The sequence below is a fragment of the Rhinolophus sinicus genome, linkage group LG02 (assembly GCF_036562045.2).
Source record: "Rhinolophus sinicus isolate RSC01 linkage group LG02, ASM3656204v1, whole genome shotgun sequence".
NCBI classification, from domain to species: domain Eukaryota; kingdom Metazoa; phylum Chordata; class Mammalia; order Chiroptera; family Rhinolophidae; genus Rhinolophus; species Rhinolophus sinicus.
In genome coordinates this window covers 111,698,351-111,724,733 of record NC_133752.1, presented here as the reverse complement: position 1 = coordinate 111,724,733, position 26,383 = coordinate 111,698,351, and the positions used below count along the sequence as shown (strand labels likewise).

Sequence of the window (26,383 nt, the reverse complement as noted above, 5' to 3'; positions counted from 1 at the left end):
ACCCAAGACTTAGCAGAGATTGGCTGATATGGGGATGAAAGTGGCGTTGTGATACTAGGTATAGACCAATGCTGGGGAATTTGGATTTCCAACTCAGTCAGAGTAGCAAAGTCCTTGTTAAAACTTCACACATCTCACTGAGATTACAGAACAGCTAGGTATTAGATATAGGGATTATGACATACAATAAAGCGTACTGTAGACCTAGCATAACAAAACTTAAAGCTCCAAGAAAGTCTACAGAGGTGATAGAATTTTGAGGATGAGTCCCAAGATAGAGAGGTCCGGAAAATATCCTGAGCTTTCAAAAGATTACCCTAACACAGGATAAATCCAAAGCCTACACAAGTTCAAGAAAATCACTGTTAACTGATTTATCTACAAGACTAAAAATCACTGGTCTTCAGAAGAAAATAACAGAATCCAGAGTCTTCGCAATGTATCATCTACAGTATCCTATGTTGCATTTTTTAAAATTGCCAGACATGCAAAAAGTAGTAACATGACCCATAGTGAAGAAAAGCATGCAGTAGACATCAACTCAGAGAAATACGTTATGTCACTCTCATAAATATTCGTAAAAGACTTAAAGGAAAATGTCATATTGATGAAAGAAGAGATAGAAAGCCTCAGCCGAGGAAGGAAAACTATTTAAAACTGGAAATTTGAAAACTGAAATTGAAATGAAAAATTCACTGTATGTTCCTAATGATAGATTAGAGCTGTCAAAAGAGTCAGTAAATTTTAAAACAGATCAACGGAAATTAGTCAATCTGAAGAAAAAGGAGAAAAAGGTGATTTACAAAAATGAACAGAGCCTTGGTGACATGTTGGACAGTATCAAGTGGGTTGACACACGTGTGTGTGTGTGTGTGTGTGAGTGTGTATCGGTGGTGCCAAAAAAATGTATACACATGCCTTGTATTCGTCTTTTGTTATCGGTGTATATTGAGTATTACAATTTTAATACAGTTTTTTCCTTTCTTAAAATGTGTATACATTTTTTGGCACTCTGTATATATATGGAATATTACTCGGCCATAAAAATAATGAAATCTTATGATTTGCAACAACATGGATGGACCTAGAGGGTGTTATGTTAAGTGAAATAAGTCAGAGAAAAACAAATACCATATGATTTCCCTTATATGTGGAATCTAAAAAAACAAAATAAATGAACAAACAAAACAGAAACAGACTGATAGATACAGAGAACAAACTGATGGTTGCAGATAGGAGGGGGCTTGAGGGCTGGGTGAAAAAGTGAAGAAATTAAGAAGTACAAATTGACAGATTCAGAATAGTCACAGGGATGTAAAGTACAGCATAGGGCATATAGTCAATAATATTTAATAACTATGCATAGTATCAGTTGGGTACTATGTGTAGTATCAGTTAGGAAATCACCTCGTAAGTTATATAAATGTCTAACCACTATGCTATGTACCTGAAACTAACATAATATTGAATGTCAACTGTCATTGAAAAAATTTTTAAATGTCTTTTAAATATATAAAATATACACAAGTATGTAAAAGAAAGAAAATGGATGAAAGAATTGAATATAAGATAAAAAAACAATAACATATATAGAAGAAAACATAAGTACTAAATTTATGGACATTGGTCTCAAGGGGTTTCTGTGAACTTGACCCAAAAGAAAGGAAAGTCAAAGCAAAAATAAATGAATTGGACTACATCAAATGAAAAAACTTCTACACAGAAAAAGAAACCAGCAACGAAACAAAAGGCAACCAATTGAATGGGAGACGATTTTGCAAATGATACCTCCAACAAGGGACTAACATCCAAAATACATAAAAAACTCAACAACAAAAAACAAACAGTCCAATTGAAAAATGGACAGAGGACCTGAACAGACACTTTTCCCAAGAAGACATACAGATTGCCAACAGACATGAAAACCTACTCAACTACATGAACTGTAAGGGAAATGTCATTGGTATTTTGATGGGGATTGCGTAGAATCTATAGATTGCTTTGGGTAGTATAGATATTTTTAATGATGTTAATACTTCCTATCCATGAGCGCAGTGTATGCGTCCACTTATTTGTATCTTATTCAGTTTCTTTCTTCAATGTCTTATAATTTTCCAAGTACAGATATTTTACCCCCTTGGTTAAATTTATTCCCAGGGTTTTTTGTTTGTTTTTTATGCAATTATAAATGGAATTGATTTCTTAATTTCTCTTTCTGATCGTTTGTTACTGGTGTATAAAAATGCAACCAATTTTTGTATGTTAGTTTTGTATCCTGCTGCTTCACTGAATTTATTTATCATTTCTAATACTTTTTGCTGGAATCTTAAAGGTTCTCTCTGTATAACATGTCATCAGCAAATAATGGCAGTTTTATTTTTCCTATCCAATTTGGATGCCATTTATTATTTTTTCTTGTCTGATTGCTGTGGCTACAACTTCCAATACTATGTTCAACACAAGTGGTGAAAGTGGGTATCCTCTTTTACCTGATCTTAAGGAAAATGCTTTTAGCAGTTCACCATTGTGTGTGCTGTTAGCTGTGGGATTGTCATAGATGGCCTTTATTATTGTGAGGTTTGTTTCCTCTGTCCCCACTTTGCTGAGAGTTTGTATCATAAATGGATGTTGGATTTTGTCAAATTCTTTTGCTGCATGTGTTGATATGATCATATGATTCTTATCTTTCGTTTTGTTTATATGGTCTATCACCTTATTTGATTAGTGGATATTGAACCAACCTTACATCCAGAAATAAATTCCACTTGATCAAGGTGTTTGACCTTTTTAACGTATTGCTGAACTCTGCTGATATTTTGTTCAGGATTTTTGTATCTATGTTCATCACGGGTATTGGCCTATAATTTTCTCTTTTTCCTAAGGTCTTTGTCTGGTTTTGGAATCAAGGTGATACTTGCCTCGTAAAATGAGCTTTGGAGCCTTCCATCCTCTTCAATTTTTTGAAATGGTTTAAGAAGAATAGGTGTTAATTCTTCTTTGAATGTTTGGTAAAATTCACTGCTGAAGCCATCTGGTTCAGGACTTTGTTTGTTGGGAGTTTTTTGATTACTCAATTTGATTTTTGTAGTAATCGGCCTGTTCAGATTTTTTGGGTTTATTAGTATTATTCAATCTTGAAAGATTGTTTGTTTCTAGGAATTTATCCTGTATCCATTCCAGGTTGTCCAATTTGTTGGCCTGTAATTGTGGTATTTTCTTATAATCCTTTTTGTTTCTGTGGTGTCATTTGTCACTTCTCTTTCATTTCTTATTTATTTAGGTCCTCTCTCTTTTTTTCTTGATGAATCTGGTTAAGTTTCATTAGTTTTATCTGTCTATCTTTTCAAAGAGCCAGATCTTGGTTTCATTGATCTTTGGTATTGTTTTTATAGATTCTTAATTAATTTATATCAACTCTGATCTTTATTTTTTTCTTCTACTCACATTGGGCTTTGTTTGTTCTTCATTTTCTAGTTCCTTTAGGTATAAAATTAGATTGTTGATTTGAGATTTTTCTTCTTTCTCGAGGTAACCCTGTATTATTGTGAATTTCCTTCTTAGACCTGCATTGGTTGTGTTTCATAGATTTTGGTCATTGTGTTTTCATTTCCATTTGTCTCAAGGTATCTTTTTATTTTTACCTTGATCATGTTATTAACCCATTTACTGTTTAATGGCATGTTATTTACTCTCCATGTGTTTGTGTGTTTTTCAGTGTTTTTCATGTAATTCATTTCTTGTTTTATACCATTGTGGTCTCAGAAGACACTTGATCTGATTTCAGTCTTCTTAAATTTATTGAGACTTGTTTTGTCGTCTACTATGCGGTCTATCTTGAAAAATGTTCCATGTGTGGAAATAATGTATATTCTGCTGCCTTTGGATAAAATGTTCTTAAAATATCAATTAACTTCATCTGCTCTAATATGTCATTTAAGGGTGCTATTTCATTGTTGATTTTCTGTCTGGATGATATATCCATTGAAGTCAGTGGGGTGTAAAGTCCTCTAGAGTTACTGTATTACTGTCGAGCTCTCCCTTTATGTCCATCATTATTTGCTTTATGAATTTAAGTGCTCCTACGTTGGATTAGTAAACGTTTACAGGGGTTATATCCTCTTGTTGGATATAACCCTTTATCATGAAATGCTCATCTTTGTCTCTTCATATAGCCTTTGTTTTAAAGTCTGTTTTATCTGATGTAAGTACTGCTACTCCAGCTTTCTTGTCATTTCCATTTGCATGAAATATCTTTCCATCCCTTTACATTCAGTCTGTGTGTCTTTCAATCTAAAGTGGGTTTCTTGTAGAAAGCATATGCATGGACGTTATTTTTTTAATCCATTCAGCTACCCTTTGTCTTTTGATTAGAGCATTTAATTCATTTCCATTTAAGTGATTATTGATTGGTATGTAGTAATTATCGTTTTATTACTTATATTTATGTTCTCTTCTTCTTTTCTTTTTTCCTCCTCTTTTCCCTCCTCCTTCTCCTCCTCCTCCTTTTCTTGAAGAAGTCCCTCTAACATTTCTTACAATATTGGGCGGGTGGTGATGAATTCCTTTAGTTTTTTCTTGTCTGGGAAGCTCTTTGTCTTTCCTTAAATTCTAAATGATAACCTTGCTTGGTAGAAGAATCTTGGTTGCAGGTCCTTACTTTTCATCACTTTGAATATTTTGTACCAATCCCTTCTGGCCTGCAAAGTTTCTGTTGAGAAATCAGCTGAGCTCCATTGTGGGTAACTAACTGCTTTTCTCTTGCTACTTTTAAGTTTCTCTTTATCTTTAACCTTTGACATTTTAATTGTGATCTGTCTTAGTGTGGACCTCTCTGAGTTCATCTTGCTTGGGACTCTCTGTGCTTCTTGGACTTGTATGTCTATTTCATTCACTAGGTTAGGGAAGTTTTTAATCATTATTTCTTCAAATAGCTTTCCAGTTCCTTGCTTTCTCTCTCTTTTCTCCTTCTAGTACCACTATGATGCAAATGTTGGTCCCTTAAACTATTCTCATTTTTTTTCTTTGCTGTTCTGATTGGGTGTTTTCTGCTACCTTGTATTTCCAGCAAATGTTGGTATACTTGACATTTTTCCAGAGGTCCCTTAAACTATTCTCATTTTTTTTCTTTTTGCTGTTCTGCTTGGGTGTTTTCTGCTACCTTGTCTTCCAAATGGCTGATTTCATCCTCTACTTCATCTAATCTGCTATTGATTCCATCTGATGTAGTCTTCATTTCACTTACTGTATTCTTCATTTTTGACTAGTTCTTTTTAATGGTTTCTTACTCTTTGTATAAGTTTTCACTGAGTTCATCTATTCTTCCCCTAAGTTCACTGACGATCCTTTTTTTCCCCGTGATATATATATATATATATATATATATATATATATATATATATATATATATATGTGTGTATGTATGTATGTATGTATGTATGTATGTATGTGTTTATGTAGACTATAGCTTATCTATTCACTTTCTTACTGGGATCTTTTTTTTTAGTTTCAGGTGTACAAAACAAGGTTAGACATTTATACTCCTCACAAAGTGATAACCCCCTCCCCCAATTTTCTCTGACATCATATACAGCTGTTACAGTTCCACTAACTCTATTCCTTATGCTGTACTTCACATCCTGTGACTGTATATACATGTATATATATATATGAAATCATACTTGACATTCATTATTCTTCAGCTTCAGGTGTGCACTGCATTGGTTAGGCACCTATACCGTCCATGAAGTGGTTTCCCTAATAAGGCAAGTGTCCATCGGATATCCTACAAAATCTTTACAACGTTATTGATTATATTCCCCAAACTGTCTTTCGTATCCCCATGGCAATCTTGTGATTACCGATTTTCTAAAACCGGTTTAGTGTTTTCTAATCCCCTCACTTTCTCCCCTGTCCCCACACTCCTATATAGCAACCCTCAGTTTTTTCTCTATGTCTCTGAGACTGCTTCTGATTAATTTGTTCATTTATTCTATTCTTTAGATTCCACATATAAGTGAGATCATATGGTATTTGTCTTTCTCCGTCTGACTTATTTCACTTAGCTTAATGTTCTCTAAGTCCATCCATATCATTGACTGACGATCCTTATAACCAGTGTTTTGAATTCTGTATCCGGTAAATTGCTTTCCTCCATTTTATTTAATTCTTTTTTTTGGAGTTTTGTCCTGTTCTTTCATTTGGGACATGTTTCTTGTCTCCTCAATTTGGCTGTTTCCCTCTCTTTGTGTCTATGTATTAGGTAGATCTGCTACGTCTCACATCTTGGTAGGGTGGCCTTAATGTAGTAGGTGTCTTGTGGCACCCAGTGGAACAGTCTTTCTGGTTACCTGAGCCAAAGTGCTCAAGGGGTATCCCTTGTGTGCCCTCCTGTTATACTTGAGCCTTGATTGCTGTTGCCATATCGGTGGGTAGGACTGACACTCAGGCTGACTGACTGGGCAGACTGGCAGTGCTACAGCAGACTGGCTGTTGTGCGGGGGCTGATCCCACAGAGCAGGATGTGCTTTAGCTAGGCTCTTGTGCCAGCCAGCCCACCCTTTGGGTGTGTCGTTTATATCGCTAATTGGGTCCTCTTGTGTGGTCTAAAGCCGGTCTCATGGGTATGTTGGTTCTTGAGCCTCTTGGAAGGGCTGTGTTGCAGGCCAAGGTTAGCTGATGCCTGTGCTCGTCCCAGCCCCTCCTCAAAGGAGCTACAAAGTGATATGCAGTTAGCAGCTGCTTGTGTTATCCTTGCAGGCTCCTGAGAGAGGTTATGCTGCAAACTGAGGTGGGCTGTCACTAGTGTCAGACTTGGGCCAATTAGCAAAAGGTACAGGGCACACCGAGGCCAGCTGCTGCTTATTTGGGGTTTGTGGACCTTTGAAAGTCCACAGTGCAGGCCAAGTTCACCTGCTTGTGTGTAACTGCTACTGAAAAAGGTTTGAGCCTGTGTGTTAGTAGGGTGGGGTGGAGTCTCAGGAAATCCACCAGCGTGGGGCAAGTTGTGTTAGCCAAGTTAATGGAGACTCAGATTTGGAGCCCCTCTGCGCCTGCAGGCTGTGTGTGGGGAGGACTTAGCAAAGGAACAGTGGTACCTGCCAGCACTTCGGTCCAGGAGAGAACTGCTCCAGCCCTCATGCTGAAGCCAGACAATTCATTTCTTCCTTTTTTTTTTTTTTTTTTTTAATTAAATTTATTGGGGTGACAATTGTTAGTAAAATTACATAGATTTCAGGTGTACAATTCTATATTACATCATCTATAAATCCCATTGTATGTTCATCACCCAGAGTCAGTTCTTCCATCACCATATATTCGATCCCCCTTACCCTCACCTCCCCCCCCACCCACCCCCACCCCCCTTACCCTCTGGCAACCACTAAACTATTGTCCGTGTCTATGAGTTTCTGTTTCTCATTTGTTTGTCTTGTTCTTTTGTTGTTTTTGGTTTATATACCACATATCAGTGAAATCACGTGGTTCTCTGCTTTTTCTGTCTGACTTGTTTCGCTCAGCATTACTCTCTCAAGATCCATCCATGTTGTCACAAATGTTCCTATATCATCTTTTCTCACTGCTGAATAGTATTCCATTGTGTATATGTACCACAACTTCTTTATCCATTCATCTATCGAAGGACATTTTGGTTGTTTCCATGTCTTGGCCACCGTAAACAAAGCTGCAATGAACATTGGAGCACACGTGTCTTTATCTCTAAATGTTTTCAGATTTTTTGGGTAGATACCCAGGAGAGGGATTGCTGGGTCATACGGCAATTCTATTCGTAATTCTTTGAGGAACCTCCACACTGCCTTCCATAACGGCTGCACCAGTCTGCATTCCCACCAACAGTGTATGAGGGTTCCTTTTTCTCCACAACCTCTCCAACATTTGTTACTATTTGTCTTGTTGATGAAATTCATTTCTTCCTTGTATGTCCCTGGTGCTTTTTGAGCTGCTGTCTCTTCACTGGATCTTAGAATGAGAGTTTGTGATTAAATGAGTCTGTGCTTTCTGTTTTATGCAGTTTATTTTCATGAGTTTGAAGCAAGAGGGGAGGGTCCTTTTATGTTGACTGAGTTCATAATATTTATCAGAAATATAAGTTCCAATTTGAACGAAACTTATTCTCAGTATGTTATTTTTTTTCTCGTTCGCTTGTTAAGTTTTGTTGGCCTTTACTTTTATATACGTACTTTTCCTTCCTGAAGTCTTCAAAAAGCATAACAAGGATTTTGAATGCTACTCTTTAGACAGATTATCTGTTGCAAAATATTTGCCATTTCTTATGGGATAAGGTAAATTTCAACTCTCTTCAACCAAAACTTTATGTGGAAAGGTCACAATAGGCAATGATGAAGGATGTGCTTGCCCCTTATCTCTAGTTGTGAAACGTTACTTTGTTCTCTTAAGTTTCTGTAAGGTAGAGAGTTACTTCTGCTTAAAAACTTTAGTTTTTACCCAAACCTTGTGTGTGTGTTATGGAATAGTTTATTTTTCCAATATACTTTAAAGAAAAAAAATAGTTTCTATTCCCAGCCTGTTCATGATATCCAGCTCCTGTTGCTTTGGCTCAGAGTTCCATTCTACTTCATGATAAACACCTTCATATCTCATTATATCTTAAACTCTGTAAACTCAAGGAGCAGACTTAGGAAACTCACTGTACTGTCTAAATGAGCCATGACAAGCCTGGAGTGGAATTTGCTGCTGAGAAGTAGACCAGGTGGTACTAAAGGGGCTTGTTCCACGTAGTAAATGCTCAACCCATTTATACTGAAGTAGAAACTGGAGGAGTGAATTTTTTGGCTACTAGTTTCCTGGAGAGATAAGACAGTCACACTGTGCTGATGTATTTCCATCTCTCCATGTCAAATTGTGCTAGAGGACATTTCTTTTTATTTCTAGGTCTGGTTTTAATCTGTTTTATTTGCAGCCTTAATATGACTAAACTCTTCAGTACTAAAATTTAAAGACACCAAAAGATGGATTAAATGGTTGTATTAAGTAGACCCTACAGCTCTTCTTGCTAGGGATGAAGTCCTACTGCGATGAAATAATATGGTTCAAAGCTGTCAGTAATTTCCAGATGTGGGAGAGGGACTAATCAGCGAGTTTCTGCAACAGGGCAACTACGCTTACAGCCATACCTCCAGAGATAGTACAAGTTCCATTCTAGACCTCTGTAATAAAGCAAGTATCACAAAAAAGTGAGTATCACAATAAAGCGAGTATCACAGTCCTGCAAGTTATACTCTTTTTTGCTTGTGATGGGTCTTGCCTTCAGTTTGTAAAAAAATGCACCATCTGCGAAGTACAAAAAGTGAACTGCAATAAAAGGAGGTGTGCCTGTATTCTACTGGGATCTTCCTAATTCAGTGTTTTCCTACCATATTATTGTTATTCCGCGTGTTAGGAAGTATCCAAATAATTGCACAACACACAAACTGTTATTCATCCATGTTTGTTTTATGCAAGTAAACAATACGAATATTTTGGCCTGGTTGTTTTGGGGAGGTTTCATGTGCAGACAGTGTAGACAAATACCCTTTTCCCAGTCACCCAGTGATGTGGGGATGGGCTCCAGAGCAAGAGCAACCCAAGAAACCATTTATAGCAGACCAGTCTGTAGTACCCCATCTCTTTTATCACAAAGAAGAGAGCTGTTTTAGCATATGGCAGCTTCTTTGGATTGAAAGTAAAGGTATATTAATTTTGTGTGTTTTTTCCTGAACACAGTTAATCAGGTCACTTAACTTTGAGGCCAATAAATAAAGAATGAATAGTCAAATTTAGTAAGTGTTGCATAAAATAAATTCTTTGTGAAATGACTGTTGAGCTAGCATGTATTTTCCTTTTTCTCTACTCTCTCTTTTCCCCTCCCCCCACCATTTTCAACAGAATGCTTTAATAAGTCCACAGGCCCTAGAATAATGTTTGGTAGGGTGTTTGTTGTTTCTTAGTACTTGCAATTGAGAGAGTTTGCACAGAGTTTTAAATGAAGTGACTTCTTCCCTTTATAGTTAACTGAGGTGTCATTCGTGTGCAGGAGTTTATTTGCTACAGCAGCTCCTTCTCATCCTACCTGTTCAGCTTTGGATCCTTCCATATTGCATCTTGCTAATAATTAATCTTTGTTTTTACTTTTAAAGCAGAAGAAGGTTCCAAAGCTGTGTTTTATTTGTATTTTAAAATAATAGCAGAGCATCCCTTTAGTTACCAGTTACTGTTTAGGTAACCTGATGATTCCTTTATGCTGCCCAAAATTTTTTATTTAAAATTGAGTATCTCTTACTTGCTCTTTAGCTCAGAGGAATCATATCCTCTGTGATATTTATTCTCCATCTCAGCTTCTTAAAGAAGTACTATAAATACAGGGTTTCAACTTAGAAAGCATTGTGTATTTCATTGACTAGAACTGAACTGAACTGTAGGCTAATAAAAAATACCAAATGAAAATATTGCATTCTATTGTAGATGTAATGTAATGTGAACAGTAATAGCTTTGATTCATTGTAAATTCTGAATACTAACAACATGGTTCAGAATATCATGAGGTAAAACTCAAAGGTCACATTTGTGTGACTGTTCATAGTGCACATGTAAGACCTTATTTCATTATTTTAAAAACAGAGGTATTTGCTCATACAGTATGGCAGTGTCCTAGGCTCTCACAGCGATAGAGGTAAGACGAGAGGTGAGTGGCTGCTGAATTATAGTGGTTTTTGCAATTGAGATTCTTTTGCTTTTATAGCGATGAGTTTTGTGTATGAATCGTAGTGATTACTTCATAGGCAATTTTCCTTTGCATCCCAGAGTATTGAAGCAGATTAGAAGCAGGTAAAGACCTGAGAGGAAGAAAAAAGAGTTCATATTCAATTATATTAAAACAAGGAATTTTTAACAAAAAGCAAAAGCCATTTATGTTGTTTCATATGCAGAAAATGAAAAAGTACTTGAAATTTCCTCAAACATAAATGCTAGACCTTATCTTACAACTTCCTTAAAGAAATCCATTTATTTACAGTAGGGCAGAGGTTCCTAAATTTTCCTGGTTCCAGTGCAATCAGTAAAATTTTTATGACCTCTAGGCCAAAATAAATATCTAACAATTCCTAACAGTAGTAAATTGGTTCATACAATTTAAATATTTATGTCGAAACTTTACTAATCATTTCAAAAGTAATAATACACGTAAATTGAAAGAAAAAGTAATGTTTTAATTTCATTCCTAAATCACCTTAATAACTTACTAATGCAATGTGTGCTTGCTGGGCACTGCACAGTTTTTCACGTCTTGGAGTCAGACTGGACACTGCTGCCTTCATTTCTTGTTCTATATTTATTTCTGTGCATTACCGTTCTGTTCTTTTAAATCATAGCAGCCATTGAAAACTCAGTTTCACAAAGATAGAACACCATGATTAGGAATGTAGCATGATCTAGTGTTGAAACTGTAAACTACATGAAGCTAGTAATTTTCATGTTGGCTGACAAATGTCACCATGTTCCCCACCCCGCTCCAAATTTAAAATATTCTGCAGTGCCCCTGTGAGTTCCCTGGGCAATATGGGCACTCTGGTTGTATTGCAGAGTTATCTAATAATAAGAATGGATGATATGTTAGTCCAGAAATAATTATTGCTATGTCAGAAAGTGGGTAAATTTTATAGTAGGCTCTTCACAGAGTAACTATGAGTCTCTTCACCTGCCAATGAGGCGACAGCGTAGTATATTCACAACAGTGGCTTCCAAACTCATTTTGACTCTGATCCCAGTAGAAAAATATTTTACGTCTCCCTCTCTTCTTCTTTCTCTTTTTCTTTTCCCTTCCCTCTCCTTTCTTTCACTCTAATGCACACACATAATTGAAACAAGTATTTAACAAAATAATGCTTTCACTCTGTTCACTAATATTTTCTATTCTTTTTATTCTTGTTTACTTTGTTTTTAAAATCTTGCTCCTCAAGACCCACAAATCTGAGGAAAACGAGTTAAGGGCATAGACTCTGGGGCTCAACTTGGTTTAAAATAACTGTCACTATTTCTATGTGACCACAGCAAAATATTTAAAGTCTCAGTTGTTTGTTTTCCTCATTTATAAAATGGAGATTAATAATAATACACAGTGCCAAGAGGATTAAATAAGTTAATACATGTGAAACACTGAAAACAAACCTTGGCTGTTATTTCCTGCTGATTTATTTATTACTAGATTCGCAATGAAGAATCAGAGATTGGGATATTTGGGAACTGGAAAAAACAAGTTTCAACCCCTAAAAATAGAGACCAGAAAATCTACAGAAAAGATTAATAAAACCAAGAGTTGGATCTTTGAAAAGATAAACAAAATTGAAAAGCCTTTAACTAGACTAAGAAAAAAAGAGAAGACCCAAAATTAGAAATGAAAGAAGAGACGTAACTGAAACTACAGAAATACACAGGATCATAAGAGACTATTGTGACCAATTATAAGCCAACAAATTGGATAACCTAGAATAGACTCCTAGAAACATGCTACCTACCAAGACTAAATCACGAAGAAATAGAAAATTTGAACAAATAAGAGGATGGAATGAATAATCAAAAACCTCCCAACAAAGAAAAGCTGAGCACCGGATGGTTTCACTGGTGAATTTTACCAAACATTTAAAGAAGAATTAATACCAATCCTTCTTAAACACTTCCAAAATAATAGAAGAGGAGGAGACACTCCCACACTCATTTTACAAGGCCAGCATTCCCTGATACCAAAGCCAGTAAGGGTACCACAAGAAAAGAAATTATAGTCCCATATCCCTGATGAACATACAAGTAGATGCAAAAATCCCCAAGAAAATAGTAGCCAACCTAATTCAACAATACACAGAAAGGATCATACCTCATAATAAAGTGGGAATTGGGGTGCAAGAATGGTTCAACATGTGCAAAACAATAAATGTCATAAACCACATTAGTAAAGTGAAAGATAAAAATCCTATCATTTCCATAGACACAGAAAAAGCATTTGACAAAAGTCAACATCCTTTCATGATAAAAATTCTCAACATATTGCATATATAAAGAATGTACCTCAACAAATAAAGGTCACATGTGCCAAACCCACAGCTGACGTCATACTAAATGGTTGAAAGCTTGCCCACTAGGTAGGATCAGGAACAAAACAAGTGTGCCCACTCATACCACTCCCAGTTATAGTACTGAAAGGTCTACCAAGAATAATTAGGCAAGAGAAAGAAATAAAATGCATCCAAATAAGAAAGGAAAATAAAATTGTCTTTATTTGCAGATGATGTGATCTTATATATAGAAAACTCTAAAGAGTCCACCAGAAACCTGTTAGAATGAAAAAACAAATTCAGTAACATTTCAGGATACAAACTCAACATACAAAAGTCTGTTGTTTTTCTATACACCAACAGCATACTCTCTGAAAAGGAACTAAAGAAAACAATCCCATTTACAATAGCATCAAAAATAACAAATGCCTAGGAATAAATTTAACCAAAGAGGCAAAAGATCTGTATACTGAAAATTATGTCATTGGTGAAAGAATTTGAAGAAGACACAAATAAATGGAAAGATATCTGTGTTCATAAATTGGAAGAATTAATATTATTAAAATGCCCATAATACAAGAAAGTGATCTGTAGTTTCAGTGCAATCTCTGTCAATATTGCAATGGTATTTTTCACCGAAATGAAAAAATAATCCCAAAATTCATACGGAATCACAGAAGTCACCAAATAGTCAAAGCAATCCTGAGAAAGAAAACAAAGTTGGAGGCATCACAATTCCTGGCTTCAAACTCTATTACAAAGCTATAGTGATAAAAACTTTATGGTATTAGTATAAAAGCAGACACACAGGTCAATGGAACAGAATCGAGAGCCCAGAAATAAACTCGTGCATATACAGTCACCTAATATTTGACACAGGAGCCAAGAATATTCAATGGGGATAGGACAGTCTCTTTAATAAATGGTCCTGGGAAAACTGGATATTCACATGCAAAAGAATGAAATTGGGCATTTATCCTACACCACTCACAAAAAGTAACTCAAAATGGATTAAAGGCTTACATGTAAGTCCCAAAAGTGTAAAACTACTTATAGAAAACATAGGGCAAAAAAACTCCCTGACGTTGGTTTTGACAGTGATTTTTTTTAGTATGACAGATAAAGCACAGGCAACAAAAGCAAAAATAAACAAATGGGAATACATCAAACTAAAAAGCTTCTGCACAGCTAAAGAAACAATCAGCATAATGAAAAAGAGAACCTACAAAATGGGAGAAAGGATTGCAAATCATCTACCTGATAAGGGATTAATACCCAAAATATATAAGGAACTCATATAACTCAATAGCAAAAAAATAACAACAAAGCATTTGATTTACATGAAAATGTAAAGATGCTCAAAATCACTAATCAGGAAAATGTAAGTCAAAACAACAATGAGGTATGACCTCATACTTGTTAGAATAGCTATTCATCTAAAAGACGAGAGACAACAACTCTTAGTCTGGCGAAAAGGGAAACCTTGTGTACTGTTGGCAGGAATGTAATTTGGTAGAGCCATTGTGGGAAATAGTATGGAAGTTCCTCAAAAAAATTAAACATGAAACTATCATCTAATCCAGTAATCCCATTCTCTGTGTATATCCAAAGAAAATAAAATCACTATTTCGAAGATCTATCTGTAGCTTTATTTTCCTTGCAGCATTATTTACAGTAGCTTAAATGGAAACAACCAATGTGTCCATCAGCGGATGAATGGATATAGAAAATTTGGTGTGTGTGTATATATGTACTTGTATGTATGTGTGTGTGTACACAACATATACATACACACGATTGAATATTATTCAGCCATAAAAAAAGAAGGAAATCCTTTTATGACAGCATGGTTAGACCATGAGGGCATTATGCTCAGTGAAATAAGTCAGAGAAAGACAAATATTATATGTTCTCACTTTTTTGTGGAATCTAAAAGAGCTGAACTCAGAAATGAGAGCAGAATGGTGTTTGCCAGTGGTTTGGGCTTTGGGAAATCTGGAGACGTTGGTCAAAGGGTGCAAACTTCCAGCCGTAAAATAAATAAGCTCTGGGGATCTAAGGTACAGGGTGAGTGTAATTAACAGTGTTAGGTTGTATATTTGAAAGTTAAGCAAGTAGATCTTAAATGTTATCACTAAAAATAAAAAATGTAATTATATAATAGGATAGAGGTGTTAGCTAACCTTACTGTAGTAATTATTTTGCAGTGTATCTGTGTATCAAATCATGTGGTATACCTTAAACTTACATATGCCATCTATCAGTAATATTTCAATAAGCTGAAAAAATAGAAACATTTAAAGATTTAGATTAGAAAAAAAAAGACATGAGAAACTAATTAAGTGCCATATGACTAGGGAGGCCAGTAAGGGATAAGAGGAAGAACATTTCAACCAGAGAAAATCAGCATGAAGGGAGGGCCAGTGGTGGTAAAGAGCTTAGTTTATTGAAGGGTCTGAAAGAAAGCAAGTGTATAAAGTACAGAAAATGAATGGGATGAAAGTACTCAAGCTGGGTGGAGAGGACAGGGCCTACACCAATCAGACGCTCTCTAGGATGTTACATATAAATCCTGAGATAGTTTGCTTCAATTTTAATTTTATGCTCCATCTTTGATGTTAAATTTTATCATTTTGGTTTAATATAATGTGTTGACTTATATGGATGTACTATTTTTGAATGGTTTTCTATTTCCTTTCCCATTTTCCCATTGAGACTTTGTTTTTAAGAAACACAATGAAAAGTCTTTGGTTTTATTTGAAATGAATCAGATCCTTAAACTTACTGCTTTCAGCTCCATGGTGTGTGGTGTGTTGATTATTGTCGTTATAAATCTGATTTGGCACTGGCTATTGGTTAATAGAGTGAATTGCAACAGCCTAACATGGTGCTGGGATAGACAAGTGCAGGGAATTTTTGTTGTTGGCAGATGTGAAAGGCTTTATGAGCTTAGAGAGCAATAGACAGAGAACTGTGGTTTTCGCCTTTGATGTTTCTAGATATGTCTAAGAAAATAGTCAATACAATTTTTGTTGTCACTTCTAGATCCATTGTTGCCTTATTAAAGGTAACCTTTCTTTTACCTTCAGGACACACACACACACACACACACACACACACACACACACTCCCAAAAGAAAAAATCAGTCTGTTTTTCTATATAGGTTCTGGATAACCAAGACTTAACTTGAACAACTTATTTTAAACTAGGAATTCTTGGAAATCATTGCTATTTGTGGCAGAAAATTTTAAAGCACTATTCTATTTTATTTCCCCTCAAAAAAGAGCAACTGCTTTCTTGTACAGAGTTTATCAGTTATCCTCTGGCTGTTTCACTTGAACTAGCCATGCTTTTCTTTCTTCCTTTATACATTATATACCCAAAAATAAGAGTTTTTAACAGCTGAATGATACGGAATTTAATTAGATCTAAATAATATAAAAACTTTTTATTGGCTTTTTGTGATTGATTTTGTACTATGGAAAATTACACCGATAATTATTTATGCTACCCAAGATATTTAATTGTACTGTTTGAAAAGTATATACCCTCTTTTTTCCCCCAAGAAACCTCATTTTGTCTTTTGCATCTCAGTTCAGAGGTTGCATGGCATAATTTCTTTTCCCAGCAGTGCATTTTCTCCTTTTTGTGGCTACTATTTGTATTATTTCGTTAATAATGGTTATAAGCAGACCATTTACAATTGCATACCCCATTTAGAAGTATTCTGAAGGTAATACTGTTGAATGCCTTCCACTGCCTTGAGACTAGCCTCTTGCCTTAAGCATGAAAGGGATAGAAAGGCACAGTGCCAGGGGCAAAAAAGAAAGTGATATGTTTGCGTCTGACCTTCTAAGGCTCTGAGGTGACAATGACTCTTAAAATGTATTTGTGTCCCAGAGAAGTAAAGCAGCCGGGTTGTTTGTTTGGTGGTTTGTTTGTAAGAAACATTTAATATGTTGACTTTGGTTGATTCTGTTCTCCTAAAATTTTACCTCTGTTAAATCACATTTATTTTTAGGCTGGAATCATCTGCCATATTTATTAGTTGGTCCGTTCTTTCACATGAATCGAGTTTGTTTTTAAACATTTTACTTGCAAAGTGTCTTAGATTTTTGTACCCTTTTTGTTTTTACTGTAGTCACTTTCCGTTTAGCATTTATCATGTCATCGCTGGATAACTGCAGCCAGTCTTTCTAACTCTCTCAACTCTAAGCTATCAGACATATAAATGCTGGAATTATTTTTTTCAATTTTTACTTTTGACATGTTACTTCAATATTATTTAGGATTGCTTTATTTGTTTTTAATGAAAATCCAAATGATGCCCCTATTTCAATAAAAGTATAAGAAAATGTTAATAAAATAGGGTTTTATTTTTCTTATCTAACAAGAGGCATGGAGGTAAGCAATCTAGGGCAGCTTATTGGTTGCATGACACCAAAAGGGCCTAGTCTCTTTCTTTTTTCACTGTTTCTAATATATGGCTTTTCTCCTTATGCTTGTAAAATGGCTGTGGACTGAGACTTTGCATGCATATTCCAGACTGTGAGGAAGGAGACATATCAGCAGCAAAAGATATTTGCCAACTAAGTCTAACTCTTTTATCAAAGACCTACCCTCTAGATTTCCTCTTACTTCTTATCGGCCAGGGCTGTGTAGCATGTCCTCCCCACACCAACCCCCATCAGTTCAAGGGAGCTACGAAAATTACATGTTTTAGTTGGGCAGAGACTCTGATTCAAAACCCAGATTTCATTAGTAAACAAGGCTGATGGGATGGATAGTGAACAGGCAACTAGCAGTGTCTGCCACCCCTCTCCTGTTCAGAAACATAACTTCACTTTGCCCCGCGTGTTAGACTCTTCAGCTGAAGTAGAATTACCAGACTAGCATCAGCCTGTAGCGCTACCAACCATTCACTCAGAAGAGACTACTCGCCTCCCGTATATAATTCAAACTTCATAAAACATTGAACCAGATGTGTGTAAAGAGGATCAAAAGTGTGATTTTTTCCATGATCGTTTCAGTATTGTTTCAGAAATATCAAATATTCTTTAAAGAATTTTTTCTCCTTTTTTGTGGTGGTGGATGTCGTGGACTGAAGGGTATGGTGAGCCTGCTTTGTTGACATGCCACGCTTACTGCCTGTCATTGTTTTAGCAACATTCCTACACACCTGTTATATTAGAAAGATGAGAAAGATCCCAGATCTTAGCTCCAGGAATATGAAGAATTCACTGTAGAGACTTAAAGAAGGTACTTAACCCTCCTAGGCCTCTGTTTCTTCATCTGTGAGATGAGAACATTGGCCCCAAAGGAAAAGTAGCCAAAGAACATACCCAAGCAGCTCACAGAAATGAAACTGCAGAGAGCCAACCAAACTGATTTTAGTCAGTAAATAACATAATACTCAGAAGCTTTTCTATAAGGTTTTAAAATATGAAGCTGTGCCCCTTCCCAAATTTATCCTCTGACTTTTTCCTTTCTTAGTGCTGTTCTACCTGTAAAATATTCTGTTTATACTCTGGACTTGGTACATTGAGAGACAGAGATAAGAGATGGATGATGTAATGGAATTTAGAGAAAGACAGAAAAGTGAATTGTGGCTCCTACCTCTCAGCACTTTATAAAACCGATAACAATTGTATTATATCCAGAAGCACAAATCCATAGTTTGAAATGGTAAACAGCTTTTAGGCGGAGCACCACTGTTAAATACATGAGAAGCCCTTTTGACCAACCTTCATCTAACCCTTAACCTACTTGCCAGAGTAACAGAGGCTTTCCTTTTCTGCTACCGATGCTGATTAGTACTGTGTTCCCCGAAAATAAGACCTACTCCGAAAATAAGCCCCAGTTAAGATCGTCAGCCAGACAGATGCATTTAGTACATTATGACGATGTTCCAGAAGATGACATGACTGTATTTGAATAAGTGTAGATTGTTGTACATGAAAAAATAAGACGTACCCTGAAAATAAGCCCCAGTTAAGATCGTCAGCCAAGCGGATGCATTTAGTACATTATGACGATGTTCCAGAAGAAGATGACATACTGTATTTGAATAAATGTAGATTGTTGTACATGGAAAAATAATACATCCCCTGAAAATACACCCTAATGCGTCTTTTGGAGCAAAATATTAATATAAGACCCGGTCTTATTTTCAGGGAAATACGGTAATATAATATCATGCTAGAGTAGCTAGTAGACTCCTCCTGAAGATACTTGCATATCTCAGTTAATCTCGTAAGGTGTACAATTACTAAAAGGTACTTATATTTGTTCCTACACTTGTTTATTCCAGTTATTCTTAATATTATAATTAGTATTTTTATCATCTGAAACCAGTGACATGCTTGTAAGAAAAAATATTTCTATGAAGCTAGAGCTGTTTTGGAAAGACAATACAAGTAAGTCACTTAAAAATTGTTGAATTAGCGAAAGTGCGATCATTATTAAATATTGGAGAAATTTTTTAAATTTAAAAGTGTTTTAAACTGAAATTGCTTTCAAATGTTTTAAGTATACTAGCCTCACTATAACAAAACTGGAACTGGACAAGATGCGAAAAAGACCATGCAAAATTAGTCATTGGATTATATGGCAAGCTTTGAGCCTTGCCTGCATCAAAGATCGGTGAAGCCGTGTGCATTTATATGTATAATTTTACTATTCTTTAATGAATTTTTTTTAGTTACTCAGTCAGCAGAATTGAGTGTCATTTAAAAGGGTATCTTCTGCAGTTTTTTATAAAAGAATTCGTTCATTCTGGGAACTCCAAAAAGTAAAGCTTTTGTATAGAATGTTGTGTATTATAAATTATCATATTTATAAAAATGTTATAAATACCTGATTCTCAAATAGTAGATAACTGGAAACTACAGCACCTTTCCCATGATGCAATATCTTTAAGATTTAACACAGATTAGGTTAAATTTATTCATACGGATTTGGTTTTAATTCCAAAGACAAATTTATCAAAGAATATTGTAATTTTCTGCAATCTAAAAATGCAGATTTTTTTCGCCCTTCCACAAAACCTAATTCTAATCTTAGATGTCAGGACAGCTGCGTCATGATGACTTACTTGCTCCAGTTCGATATTTTCCTGAGATGCCATACCTGCCAATTGGAGTTAGGAGTCAATGGGCATCACCAGATAGACTTCGTTATTGGCTTACGATATTTAAATCAGAATGAAAAGCTCATACAGAATTTTGTACCCATACCCTGAAAAATGTGAAGCTGTTTTTGGACTAACATTTCATAGCTTTTGTGGCTAATGAGGCATGAAATAAATTGGCAAGCTCAGACTGCTCAGTACAGTGGTACAGTGTGCGTTTTCTAATTCCCAGCCCTTGGGATTCCAGCGAGGTCACAAATTAAACAAAGTCAGGATTAATCAAAACTACAATCAAATAAAACCCAATCATTAATCCTCTTCTGAGTTACAATGGGGTGATTGTGTAATTGTGTGAGAAGCACTGGAGAGGGCTCTTTTGTAGTTTATAGGAAAATCAACATTAAGGTGTCAAACAGAAAAATGAAACCCTGCAGGTGAAGCTGCCTCTGGAGCCAAGAGAAACTGGCAGTTTATGCAGAGTTGCAAGTGAACCTTTAGAGTATTGAAAGGGGTGTTGGCACTGGCAATATAGAACACGAGGGGCTCGCAGTGGGGCCCTTGAGATTAGTGTAGGGGCCGCAGCAGGCCCTGTTTGCTGAGAAGCTTAGTGTTTGGGTGTAGCAGCTCTGAGCAACAGTCTCTCCAACGTTTACTGCCAAAAATTTGCTGTGTATTTCTCAGCTCTTTGTAATTTTGAAGAAGAGTTTATAGAAAAGCATTTCCTCTGTGGGAGTAACTAAGTGGCAGAAGATGTCATCCCCAACAAAAAGGGGGAAAAGTTCCCAAAGAAGAGAACTTTCAGCCCGTATTTCTTTCATGTTTCTGACTTTTGAACTTCCTGATGCTTTCTTTATAATAGCTGTCTTATTATTTTGGCTATTTTATATTCCACAATGATCATTTTCTTCATTTTTCATCCCTTAGTCTCAAGTCAGTGTCAGTTTCATTGCCCGTTTTTTAAAAATCGATAGTGATATTATTATGCTGTTATAATTAAAGAATCAGTTTCAATGTTTAATTCATCCCATATCGTTTATGTTAAATATGTATATATTTTTGCATGTGTGCCCTAAGGATAGTATTTGTCTGTATTGGTTCGCTTTCTGCTTTGCTGCACATAGCAAACAGAATTTCCCTTCGTTACTCACCCCATCTCTGATTTGGCTACTGATTCGAAAGTCCCCAGACAGGTGATGGTCTATATCATGTGATTTAGACTGAGTTTCTATATTACAGAATTTCTGTTTCTTTCACTGCTTTTGTGCTGTTTCTGGGCTAAGCCCTTTGTGTATGAAGAACAGTGTTAGGTGCTGTATGGAATACATGTTCTTTTCTCTCTAGTAATTTACCAGTTAGTGTCCATGCATTCATAGCTGGTCAGGCACATACACTTACGTTGCTAAAGGCATCACTTGGGTTTTATGGCAGGACTTCACTGTAATGAGCTGTTATTTCAGACTTTGTCTTTTAGCTTCTTATGTATTATATTACATTTTGGTATTGTCATTGAAACATTAAGAGTTAAATTATCGTTAGAAAATAAAGGCCTTGGAATTTTAATAATCTCATTCTTGTTTTCAAACCTTTGGCCATCGTGAAGATGTGCTTGGCATGTTTAATCCCTGTAATTTTTTACTTACCTATAATCAGTTTTCATTTTCAAAGTAGCTAAAGCTATGGTAAATGGAAAAGCATGTAGAATATGTGTCTGTCTGTTTATGTTTATGGTGGGGGAGGGTTTTCATTTAATTTTTTTTTAACTTTTATTATTTAAGTGTGTTTTTCCAGAACCCATCAGCTCTAAGTCACATAATTGTTTCAATCTAGTTGTGGAGGGCGCAGCTCACAGCAATTTAGCAATAAGTATCAAAATGAAATATGCATTATATTTTGACTCAGCAATGCCATTAAAGAATCTATCCTAGAGACATATGAAGTCTGACAATTAGGTTTGCGAACTTTCCACCGTGCGTTTACATTGGCAGCACTGTACAAAGAGCTCAGTAAGGTTTCATAACCTTGGTATATCAGTGTCTCACAGCTGTGTTCCTGTCAAGATGTAGCGATGTCTTGCTGAGTGGTGTTCATTATTGTTGCATGTTTTTGTGTGCCATCGTGAGAATGTCTGAGCTTGAATTAGAGCAACAAACAAACATTCAGTTTCTTGTTTAACTTGGCAAGAATGGAAGTGAAATCAGGGACATGTTAGTCCAAGTGTATGGGGATAATGCCATGAAGAAAACGGCAGTGTACAAATGGATTAAACGTTTTTCTGAGGGGAGAGACCGCGTCACTGCGTCACTGATGAAGAGAGATCAGGGTGGCCAGTAAGAAAATATTGCAAAAATTCATCGAATTGTGCATCCAAATCATCGGCTGACTGTGAGAAGCATAGCAGACCAAGGAAAGATCGATTGTATAACAGGAGAATCTTAACTGAAAATCTTGGCATGAGAAAGGTGTGTGTAAAAATGGTCCCAAAGGAGCACCCCGATAAACAAAAGCAAAGGAGAATCAAAGTTTGTCAAGACCTTTTGGAGAGGCAAGACGATGTTTTGGGCTGTGTTATCACTGGTGGTGAAACATGGGTGTGCCAATACAACCCTGAAACAAAGCATAAAGTGCACAATGGAAGTCATCCAATTCTTCATGACCAAAATTTCCGTCAATCCAAATCGAGTCAAAACAGTGTTGCTAAACTTTTTTGGTGTCAGAGGGATTATTAGTTAGGAATTTGTACCAACTGTACAAACAGTTAACCAAGTTGACTATTTGGAAGTGCTGAAAAGGTTGCGGGAGAAAGATGACCTGAATTTTTTGCCAATTCATGGCTCTTGCATCACAACAATGCACCAGCTCACAAGGCACTGGCTGAGGGAGTTTTTAGCCAGTAAACAAATAACTAGTGGAACACCCTCCCTACTCACCTGATCTGGCCCCCAGTGACTTCTTTCTTTACCTGAAGATAAAGGAAATATTGAAAGGAAGACATTTTGATGACAGTCAGGACATCAAGGGTAATATGACAACAGCTCTGATGGCCATTCCAGAAAGAGTTCCAAAATTGCTTGAAGGGTGAACTAGGCACTGGCGTCAGTGCACAGCTTCCCAAGGGAAGTACTTCGAAAGTGACCGTAGTGATATTCAGCAATGAGGGATGTAGCACTTTTTCTAGGATGTGTTCGCGAACTTAATTGTCTGACCTTATATAATACAGTGGCCAGCACATGTTGCATGTGAATACATAGTAAATTTTTTCCTGTTTCTTCCAAAGTTATTCTAAAATTAAATCTTGAGGGGTAATATTTAGAGGGATGAAACTCAGTCGTAGAATATCTGTTACCAATTCCACACTATTGAAATGTAAATATAGAGACAGAAGTGAACCTGGTTTACTAGGAAGGAGAGCTTCACCTGCGTTGATTTTGTGAATGTGACTTCTTTTATATTACCAGACAATTAGAAAATGAGCATGAGTGGGAAATAATAGTGTACATACTTATATACACACATTGAGGATAGGAATGTTATAGTGCTTCGGTGAGTCCAACACCTGTTCAGGAGCGATGGCTGATGTGAGCAATCATTAATCCTTAGGCCAAGTTTACATGTTATCAGACACGTTGCATTCTTGCATTGCTCTGTGTGTAAGCCACTATAATTTTGCCAGTGATAGCTTCAGGGTAATTCCTATAAAGAGATAAATTTTGAAGTGGTGATATGTATATACACATAGTAGAAAATACTAGCCTTTTAAAAATAAATACATACTATCGATCACTGCAATATATTAAAATGTCTTGTGTTTCTTCCAAATTCATTTGCGGTAGTTTAACCTCCCAAATCATTTGTACCTCAAAGACTTCCTAAAACTTTTCTTGTCAAGGATGTCAAATTACAAAAACTGCTGGAAAGTTAATTGTCAGTGGTTTCTGTTGACATCCAACCTTCCCTGAGTGTAAAAGTCTCCAACTCCAAAGAATTGAAGAGATCCTAAGTGCAACTTTTTTCTTTTTTCCTTTATGCTCCTGCTAAAAACTGCATCTGGTACACTGATTTCCATCCTTTTTCTTTACATAACGTTGCTCGGATGTGCTTCAGGTTACCTGGTCTACTTTTTTTGCCACTTTAGATGATCAGCAATTATAAAAAATGAATTATTTACTGACATAAATGTGTAACTATGAAAGTCCCTCTTTTTATATATATACTGCTTAAGATAATAGAAAGTGATTTTAGGTGATTCAAATTGACTTAATGTATTAATCTAATTATTCTCTAGAATTTCCTTTGAAATGTTACAAGAATTTATATTCAAAAGCATACTAAAATACTGTAACTTATTCCAAAGTTAACATACTATCTATTTTTTTCCTGTACGTCTTTGGATGACCGTTGTTCTAATTCAGTAAAATCTAAACATGTAACACACACAAACACACACACACACACACTGCATTCTATATTGCTGGAAAATGTTTTCATTTAGTAATGCTTCCTACGTGTAGATCATTTTGATATTTTATATTCTGTTTCACCAGCTTTAATATAATTAGAACAGCACTAAGTTAATGAACACTACTGAGTTCTTTACTTTGTTTATTACAAGTTCTGGTGACCAGCATTTCTAACTCTTTGAAGATATTATAACACTTCAGTGGTTTTCAAGTGTTTTCCTTATGGGGTCAGACTGTACATGGGCTTCCTGATCTATAAGCATTATAGTTTCTGCATGTGGGCGACAACACTCGCAACTATGCAGCAGGTCTGCAGTTTTCTTCCTTTTTATTTTATTTTATTTTATTTTATTTTATTTATTTTATTTTCAGGTCTACAAAGCAACGTAATAGTTAGACATTTACACCCCTCACAAAGTGATAACCCCCCAATCTACTACCCCTCTGACATCGTATTGACTACATTCCCTATGTTGTCCTTTACATCCCATGACTATATATGTAGTTATAGTTGACATTCAATATTATTCTACTTCAGCTTCAGGTGTACAGGTCAGGCATCTACACAGTCTGTGAAGTGACCCGCCTGATAAGTCCCGTGCCCATCTGGCACCCTACACAATCTTTACATTATTGGTTATATTCCCCAAACTGTATTTCATATCCCTGAGACTATTTTTTTTTTTCATGGTACAGACTGCTTTATTGGTGGCAGTTAGTACAAGTCAATAAATATTGATCCGCAAAGAAGAACTCTTATTTATCAGCTTACTGGTCCACAGAGAACTGAATGAAATTGAACCAGCTAATTGCTGGAAGAATGAACTGAAGTCAACCCTGCTTCTTGGGAAGTGAAGCCATAGCCGGTTGATATATGGCATATGCTGTTCCGCCAACTGTAAGAACCATGGTAGCTCTATACAGGAGGGCATCAGCTACCCCACCCTTTAGATGCACTGGAATTCCATTATCCTCCTGAAATAGCTTTTGTTTCTCTGGAACTTTATTTTCAATCTGCCTGCGTGAAGCAGTATTTATGGTCCTCTGGGTAATCTGACGAAGAGCCAGCAGATTCCGCAGCATATTGACTCGGTTACTGCCCACCAACCGCAACAACTGATCACTTGAGGCTATATTTTGACTACCAATTTGTACTTTCTAATCCCTTCACCTCCTTCCCCACCCTCAACCCCTCCCCATCTAGCAACCATCAGTTTTTTCTGTATATCTCTGAGTCTGTTTCTGTTTTGTTTGCTTGTTTATTCTGTTCTTTAGTTCCACATATAAGTGAGATCATTTGGTATTGTCTTTCTCAGTCTGACTTATTTCACTTAGCATAATATTCTCTAGGGCCATCCATGTTGTTGCAAATGGAAAGATTTCATTCTTCTTTATTGCCGAGTAATGTTCCATTGTAAAAGGTAACATAGTTTCTTTATCCAATGGTCTATGGATGGACATTTCAGTGTTTCCATGTCTTGGCTATTGTGACCAGCGCTGCAGTAAACATAGGTGTGCATATATTTTTTCGAATTAGTATTTTGGAATTCTTTGGATAGATACACTGAAGTGGATTTGCTGGGTCAAAAGTTAGTTCTACCTTTAATTTTTTGAGGAACCTCCATACTGTTTTCCATAGTGGCTGCACCAATCTGCAATCCCACCAACAGTGCACGAGGGTTCCCTTTTCTCCACGTACTCGCCAGTACTTGCTATTTGTGGATTTATTGATGATAGC

The 26,383-nt window shown here is 36.1% G+C and overlaps 1 protein-coding gene and 1 pseudogene across 14 annotated transcripts in view; one reads left to right on the top strand and one right to left on the bottom strand.

The window, feature by feature from the left end:
- The window catches only part of ERC1 (ELKS/RAB6-interacting/CAST family member 1), a 490,623-nt gene that overhangs the window by 296,423 nt on the left and 167,817 nt on the right, over window positions 1-26,383 (top strand). The window lies entirely within an intron of this gene.
- On the bottom strand, window positions 25,321-25,781 carry LOC109434412 (cytochrome c oxidase subunit 7A2, mitochondrial; annotated as a pseudogene). Its single transcript, XR_002135807.2, has one exon. The product of XR_002135807.2 is annotated as a cytochrome c oxidase subunit 7A2, mitochondrial (transcript).